Consider the following 8368-nt stretch of genomic DNA (forward strand, 5'->3'; position numbering starts at 1 on the left):
AGGTCTGCACGTATCTTGACCTGGAAGATGGGGAAACAATCTCCGTCCTGTTGATGCGGAAACAATCTCCGTCCTGTTGATGCGGAAACAATCTCCGTCCTGTTGACCTGGAAGATGCGGAAACAATCTCCGTCCTGTTGACCCGGAAGATGCGGAAACAATCTCCGTCCTGTTGACCTGGAAGATGGGGAAACAATCTCCGTCCTGTTGACCTGGAAGATGCGGAAACAATCTCCGTCCTGTTGACCTGGAAGATGGGGAAACAATCTCCGTCCTGTTGACCTGGAAGATGGGGAAACAATCTCCGTCCTGTTGATGCGGAAACAATCTCCATCATGTTGACCTGGAAGATGGGGAAACAATCTCCGTCCTGTTGACTCGGAAGATGGGGGAAACAATCTCCATCATGTTGACCTGGAAGATGGGGAAACAATCTCCGTCCTGTTGACCTGGAAGATGGGGGAACAATCTCCATCATGTTGACCTGGAACATGGGGAAACAATCTCCGTCCTGTTGACCTGGAAGATGGGGAAACAATCTCCGTCCTGTTGACCTGGAAGATGAGGAAACAATCTCCGTCCTGTTGACCTGGAAGATGGGGAAACAATCTCCGTCCTGTTGACCTGGAAGATGGGGAAACAATCTCCATCATGTTGACCTGGAAGATGGGGAAACAATCTCCGTCCTGTTGACCTGGAAGATGGGGGAACAATCTCCGTCCTGTTGACCTGGAAGATGGGGAAACAATCTCCGTCCTGTTGACCTGGAAGATGGGGGAAACAATCTCCGTCCTGTTGACCTGGAAGATGGGGAAACAATCTCCGTCCTGTTGACCTGGAAGATGGGGGAACAATCTCTGTCCTGTTGACCTGGAAGATGGGGAAACAATCTCCGTCCTTAACCCAGCAGGTGCGCCGAAACCTGGGATCGAACTCGGGAATCTTGGGCGAGAACCCAGCGCGCTAACGATTGGACCACCGCTCGCGTGCACTACGCTGAAAACGTACATTGACATGATCCATGCCAATACATTCTGGCACGCAGGCCCTCGTTTTCATGCACATACTTTTCCAGCACGCGAATTGATTACACACGACATTTTAATCTTCTCTGAATTCTACTGTATTGACAAGGTAATTTGTAAAAATCGAACAAGAAATATCAGTCATGATCACACACACACACACACACACACACACCCACGTCCCCCCTACCCCCTCCGAACCCCACCTGCCCCCCCCCCTCCCCCCTCCCCACACACACACTCACTCACACACTGCGGAGACATTTAGTTTGTACTCAGTAATAGAAGTAAGACAGTCACTGAGTCAAACTGAGCTCCGGGAAAGCACAAATATTGCCAGAGAAGAGGAGAAGAAGATCAAGTTTGATCAAAAGAAAGTTGCATGCAATCTGAACACAACTGGGAAGAGTTACTAAATGAATAGTCAGCGTTAATTATACAAATTTCAGGTGGACGAGATTTGTTGTCCATTGTTTTTAGGTTTTATTCCGGTCCTATAAACCGATTCGATTTATGTCCATGGATTATTTCCATATCGACGAAGTAAATATGCACTAGAAAGTAAAAAGGTACATTTCTAGTTCACAAAGAACCACACTTAGATGTGTTCACATGGGAGACTACAAACAGTTTTGCAATGGATACAACAGTTTCAGTTTCAGTTTCACTTTCTCAAGGAGGCGTCACCGCGTTCGGACAAATCCATACACGCCACACCACATCTGTTGAGCAGATGCCTGACCAGCAGCATAACCCAACGCGCTTAGTCAGGCCTTGAGTGCATGCTTACATATTTGTGTACCTATGAAAGTGGATTTCATTTTACGTAATTTCGCCAGAGGACAACACTCTCGTTGCCATGGGTTCTTTTTCAGTGCGCCAAGTGCGTGCTGCACACGGGACCTCGGTTTATCGTCTCATCCGAAAGACTAGACGCTCAGTTTGATTTTCCAGTCAAACTTAGGAGAAAGGGCGAGAGCGGGATTCGAACCCACACCCTCACGGACTCTCTGTATTGGCAGCTGAGCGTCTTAACCATTCTGCCACCTTCCCATACAACAATCAGATGACAACGAAGACCGCGCGCGTGTATGTGTGTGCGCGCGTGCACACGGACGCTCTCCCCATCTTCGCTTGCTTACTGCTCTCTCAAAATACCTTAAACACCCACCCCGTTCTCTCTCTCCCTCTTGTTGGCTTACTGCTCTCTCAAAATACCTTAAACATCCACCCTGCTCTCTCTCTCCCTCTTGTTGGCTTACTGCTCTCTCAAAATACCTTAAACACTCACCCCGCTCTCTCTCTCCCTCTTGTTGGCTTACTGCTCTCTCAAAATACCTTAAACATCCACCCTGCTCTCTCTCTCCCTCTTGTTGGCTTACTGCTCTCTCAAAATGCCTTAAACACCCACCCCGCTCTCTCTCTCAAAATGCCTTAAACACCCACCCCGCTCTCTCTCTCAAAATGCCTTAAACACCCACCCCGCTCTCTCTCTCAAAATACCTTAAACACCCATCCCGCTCTCTCTGTGCTGGTATTCACAGACAAACATTTGAATTATTAGTTTTCATATTTGAAAGTTATCATTTAAAAGCAATATTGAAGAAATAGGTAGGAAGGAGGTGAGTTGGGGAGTCAAACAGGATATATGGAGGGTTGCATTGAAGACGAACATTTGGAACGAACAGAGGTGGAATAAAAGATAATTATTAAACGAAACTAGTAAAACGGAACTTGTGTGTAAGAGGAATGATAATTACTGACAATGAATGTAAAATGTCAAACACACCAACATTAGCAATGGCTGTAGATAACATACTGTCGTGTAAGTCAGTAAGGCATTGTTAACTCACAATCAATGCTTTGCTGAAATGTTACGTACAAAAACAAATAAGCTTGATATAAGAAATGATAAGAACCAAAACGGAATGTATGTGGTATATAACCAAAACGGAATGTATGTGGTATTAAGAATGTAATAGTAATGATCTTTGCTACTATTTCTTTTCCGTCTGCTCGCATTGATTGTTCTTCTTTTAAAAAAAAGAAAAAAGAAAAGGGGAAATAACTTTGGCAGTGGCTGGCATTGATTTTCCAACACACAGCAACTTCCTGCTCACTACAGTTGTTCTGTGCCGTTAGTTTGGGCGTGCTGTCTTCACATCCAAATGATCAACGAACCAGAAACATTAAGAATAATAAGTAAAATGAAAATAAAATAAACCGATAATTCGTCAGTCTCAAGATCGATCTTCCTTGTGGGAATCTGAAAATCATTTAGGTATTTCCTTTTCTAAACATTTCTGATTTTCATTCGCAAATAATGTATTCTTCTTCTTCTTCGTTCGTGGGCTGCAACTCCCACGTTCACTTGTATGTACGCGAGTGGGCTTTTACGTGTATGACCGTTTTTACCCTGCCATGTTAGCAGCCACACTCCGTTTTCGGGGGTAAATTATGAATTATGTATGAATACTAAAAAAACAACAACAAACAACAACAAAACAACAACAAAAAACAACAGAAAAAAAACAAAAAAACAACAACAAAAAACAAAAAAAACAAAACAAAAAACCCCATAAAAGCAACAACAAAAAAACAAAGAAACAAATCAACTGGAGAAAGAAAGATTGAGAGTGAGGAAGCACAGGCAGCGCCAACCAATACAAACTGCGTCCCCCCCCCCCCCCCCCCCCCCCCCCCTTCCTCCTTTCAAGCACCAACCAATACAAACTGCGTCCCCCCCCCCTCCCCAACAACTTTCTTTTTTTTCTCTTCTTTTCTTTAAAGAACAGGCAGCGCCAACCAATACAAACTGCGTCCCCCCCCCCTCCCCCCCCCTTCCTCCTTTCAAGCACCAACCAATACAAACTGCGTCCCCCCCCTCCCCCCCCCTCCTTCCTCCTTTCAAGCACCAACCAATACAAACTGCGTCCCCCCCCTCCCCAACAACTTTCTTTTTTTCTCTTCTTTTCTTTAAAGAACAGGCAGCACGAACCAATACAAACTGCGTCCCCCCCCCCCCTTCCTCCTTTCAAATGATCAAATGACTTTCTTTTTTTCTCTTCTTTTCTTTAAAGAACAGGCAGCACCAACCAATACAAACTGCGTCCCCCCCCCCTCACCCCCCTTCCTCCTTTCAAATGATCAAATAACTTTCTTTTTTTTTCTCTTCTTTTCTTTAAAGAACAAACAGAAAAAACAATAACTCCAAAACAACAACAAACAAACAAACTAATAAAACATGAAAAAACAATACTAAAAAAGATAAATGATATAAAATATGATATCCAGAGCAGCAAGCATCTCACTATTGGGACGTTTTCTGGAAAAGAGGAGGTGGATATGACCGGGGAGGGAGAACGCACAGATGACAGAAAGAAAAGGCTGGAAACAGAAGGGAAAGCTGGAAAAGTGTGAATCAATATTTCCTCTCTGCATTTTGCATGTACAAAATGCCACCAAAATGTCACCACCGACATTTACATTACATCATGGTGATTCACATTCCCCACCCACATTGTATCAGCGGGGCTAGCGGGAATCGCAGCGTGACGAAGTGACACAGTTTCACTGTCGACACAGTTCTGGCGATCCAAGCCAAGCACAGCAAAAGAACTCGTCAGTCAAGCCTCTGTAGCCTTCTTGACAATTTTCCTGTCAGTTTGCTTTGGCTGAGTGAAATGTCTTGCTGAGCCAATATTTTAAGGATGTCACAAGTCTAACATGTACTTTTTTCTGTTCTGTAAAATTTTCTTCAAAGCAAAATCTACAGGCACTATTCTGACACACACACAGTTCATTGCACCTCCCCCAAACTCCCCCACCCTCCCCCTATCCCACTGTTCTTCTACTACCCCCCTCGCCCCCCAACCCCCACCCTCCCCCTATCCCACTGTTCTTCTACTACCCCCCCTCGCCCCCCAACCCTCCCCCTATCCCACTGTTCTTCTACTACCCCCCTCGCCCCACAACCCCCGCCGTCCCCCTATCCCACTGTTCTGCTACTACCCCCCTCGCCCCCCAACCCTCCCCCTATCCCACTGTTCTGCTACTACTCCCCTCGCCCCCCAACCCTCCCCCTATCCCACTGTTCTGCTACTACCCCCCTCGCCCCCCAACCCTCCCCCTATCCCACTGTTCTGCTACTACCCCCCTCGCCCCCCAACCCTCCCCCTATCCCACTGTTCTGCTACTACTCCCCTCGCCCCCCAACCCTCCCCCTATCCCACTGTTCTGCTACTACCCCCCTCGCCCCCCAACCCTCCCCCTATCCCACTGTTCTTCTACTACCCCCCTCGCCCCCTAACCCCCACCCTCCCCCTATCCCACTGTTCTGCTACTACCCCCCTCGCCCCCCAACCCTCCCCCTATCCCACTGTTCTTCTAATACCCCCCTCGCCCCCCAACCCTCCCCCTATCCCACTGTTCTGCTACTACCCCCCTCGCCCCCTAACCCTCCCCCTATCCCACTGTTCTGCTACTACCCCCCTCGCCCCCCAACCCTCCCCCTATCCCACTGTTCTTCTACTACCCCCCTCGCCCCCCAACCCCCACCCTCCCCCTATCCCACTGTTCTGCTGGTGGTGTGTGTCCATCGAGATCGATGATGACCATCGTTGTCATCCAGATGGGGGATGGGGGGAGGGTGGTGGTGGGGTGGGGGGAAGGATGCTCATGAATCTACCTGTGAGTGCGCAGATGGCTGAATAGTCCAATCTGCGCACGAAATGTTCGCTGACAGTTGGGGCAGACAAAGACAGGCATATCATTGTCAGGGAGCTTGTTTGCCCGTGACTTTCTGGCCTGCCTCTTCTCAACAGCTGCAGCAGTCCTGTTGGCCTCGCACAACCTGGCGCCTTTGTGCACAGCAGCGCGCCATTTGTCACGGTCCACTGCAGATTCCTCCCAGGAGTCAGGGTTGATATCAAACGCTTTCAGAGAGACTTTCAGAGTATCTCTGAAGCGCTTCTTCTGACCTCCGTGTGATCTCTTCCCTTGTTGCAGCTCGCCATAGAAGAGCCTTTTGGGCAGCCGATGGTCTGGCATGCGCGCCACGTGTCCAGCCCAGCGAAGCTGGGACTGCATCAGGATGGTGAAGATGCTGGGAAGGGTGGCTTTTGCGAGCACCTCTGTGTCTGGGGTCTTGTCTTGCCACTTGATGTTCAGTAGCTTCCTTAGGCATGTTGTGTGGAAGTGGTTCAGCTTCTTGGCATGTCGTTGGTACACTGTCCAAGTTTCGCAGGCGTACAGTAGTGTGGGGAGAACTACTGCTCTGTAGACCTTTAGCTTGGTCTCAAGACTAATGCCTCTTCTGTTCCAGACATTTGCATTGAGTCTACCAAAAGTTGCGCTTGCTCTTGCAATCCTGACGTTCACTTCATCGTCGATGGTCGCATTTCGTGACAGTGTGCTGCCAAGGTATGTGAACCGCTCCACCGCACTGAGTCTCTGACCGTTGACTGTGATGTTGGGCTCAACGTAGGGTTTCCCTGGGGCTGGCTGATGGAGAACTTCAGTTTTCCTCGTGCTGATGGTAAGGCCGAAGTTCCTGCTGGCAGTGGCAAACTTGTCGACGCTGAGTTGCATGTCAGCTTCAGATCCAGCGTTGAGGGCACAATCATCAGCAAACAAAAAGTCTCTGATGATGTCTGTCATGACCTTCGTTTTTGCTTGAAGCCTTCTGAGGTTAAACAGCTTGCCATCTGTTCGGTACTTTAGGCCGATTCCAACATCGCCATCTCTGAAGGCATCAGTAAGCATTGCAGAGAACATGAGGCTGAACAGCGTTGGAGCCAGGACGCAGCCTTGCTTGACACCATTTGTGACAGCAAAAGGAGCAGATGTTTCACCATTGTCCTGGACTCGAGCCTGCATGCCTTCATGGAATTGGCTGACCAAGGAAATAAATTTCCGAGGGCATCCGTACTTGGCCATGATCTTCCACAGTCCCTCTCTACTCACGGTGTCGAAGGCCTTAGTGAGGTCGACATAGGTGGAGAACAGGTCAGCATTTTGCTCCTGACATTTCTCTTGCAGCTGCCTTGCAGCAAACACCATGTCAGTGGTTCCGCGCTCTTTCCGGAATCCACATTGGCTCTCAGGCAAATGACCTTGGTCAAGGTGTGCTGTGAGGCGGTTAAGTAGGATCCTGGCAAGTATCTTGCCTGCGATGGAGAGCAAGGAAATGCCCCGATGGTTATCACACGCTTGCCGGTTCCCCTTTCGCTTGTACAAGTGAATGATAGATGCATCTTTGAAATCCTGGGGGATCGTCTCTTCTTTCCACATGAGTGAGTACAGCTGATGAAGCTTCTCAGTCAGCACAGTGCCTCCATCCTTGTAGACCTCTGCTGGTATGGAGTCTGAGCCAGGTGCTTTGCCACTGGATAGCAGATGGATTGCTTTCTGGGTCTCAAGAAGTGTTGGCGGATCGTCCAGTGCTTCGTTGGTGGGGACTTGTGGGAGACGGTCTATGGCTTCATCATTTATAGAGGAAGGGCGATTTAAGACACTGTTGAAGTGCTCAGCCCATCGTTCGAGAATGTTCTCCTTCTCGGTGATCAAGGTATTCCCATCTGCACTGAGGAGGGGGGATGATCCTGAGGATGTGGGGCCGTAGACTTCTTTTAAGGCATCATAGAACCTCTTCATATCGTGCCTGTCAGCATATCCCTGGATCTCATCAGCTTTGTCACTCAGCCACTTATCCTGCATCTGGCGTAACTTTTGCTGAACAGTCCTGCGGATGGCATTGTATGCATCCTTTTTTGATGTGGACTTTGGGTTGCTCAGGTGGGCTTGATGCAGACGGCGTTTCTCATCCAGAAGCTGCTTGATTTCATCACAGTTTTCATCAAACCAGTCTTTGTGCTTTCTGGTCATGGGTCCAAGGGTCTCTGAAGCTGTACTATAGATCAGCTCACGCAGGGTCTTCCGGTCAGACTCCACATTCTGGTTGTCCAGAGAGGCGGATTCCAGACGATCTTCCAGCAGCTCCACAAAGGACTGTTTGATGGTGATGCTTTTCAGCTTAGCGATGTTGAGCCGTTTTGGAGCCTTCTGGCCTTGGGGGCGTCTCTTGGGTTGGATTCGAATATTCAGCTTCGAGACTACAAGGCGATGGTCTGTCCAACACTCGGCGCCGCACATGGTCTTTGTTACACGTACATCTTGCCTATCCCTTTTCCTGACGATGACATAATCGATGAGATGCCAATGCTTTGAGCGAGGGTGCATCCATGACGTCCTGTTACGGGTAGGGAGGCAGAAAACTGTGTTGGTTATCAGCAGTTCGTGCTCTGCACAGGTCTGAAGCAAAAGCAATCCATTTGGGTTGCAGT

Source organism: Babylonia areolata, chromosome 6, assembly GCF_041734735.1.
Source record: "Babylonia areolata isolate BAREFJ2019XMU chromosome 6, ASM4173473v1, whole genome shotgun sequence".
In the NCBI taxonomy this organism is placed as follows: domain Eukaryota; kingdom Metazoa; phylum Mollusca; class Gastropoda; order Neogastropoda; family Buccinidae; genus Babylonia; species Babylonia areolata.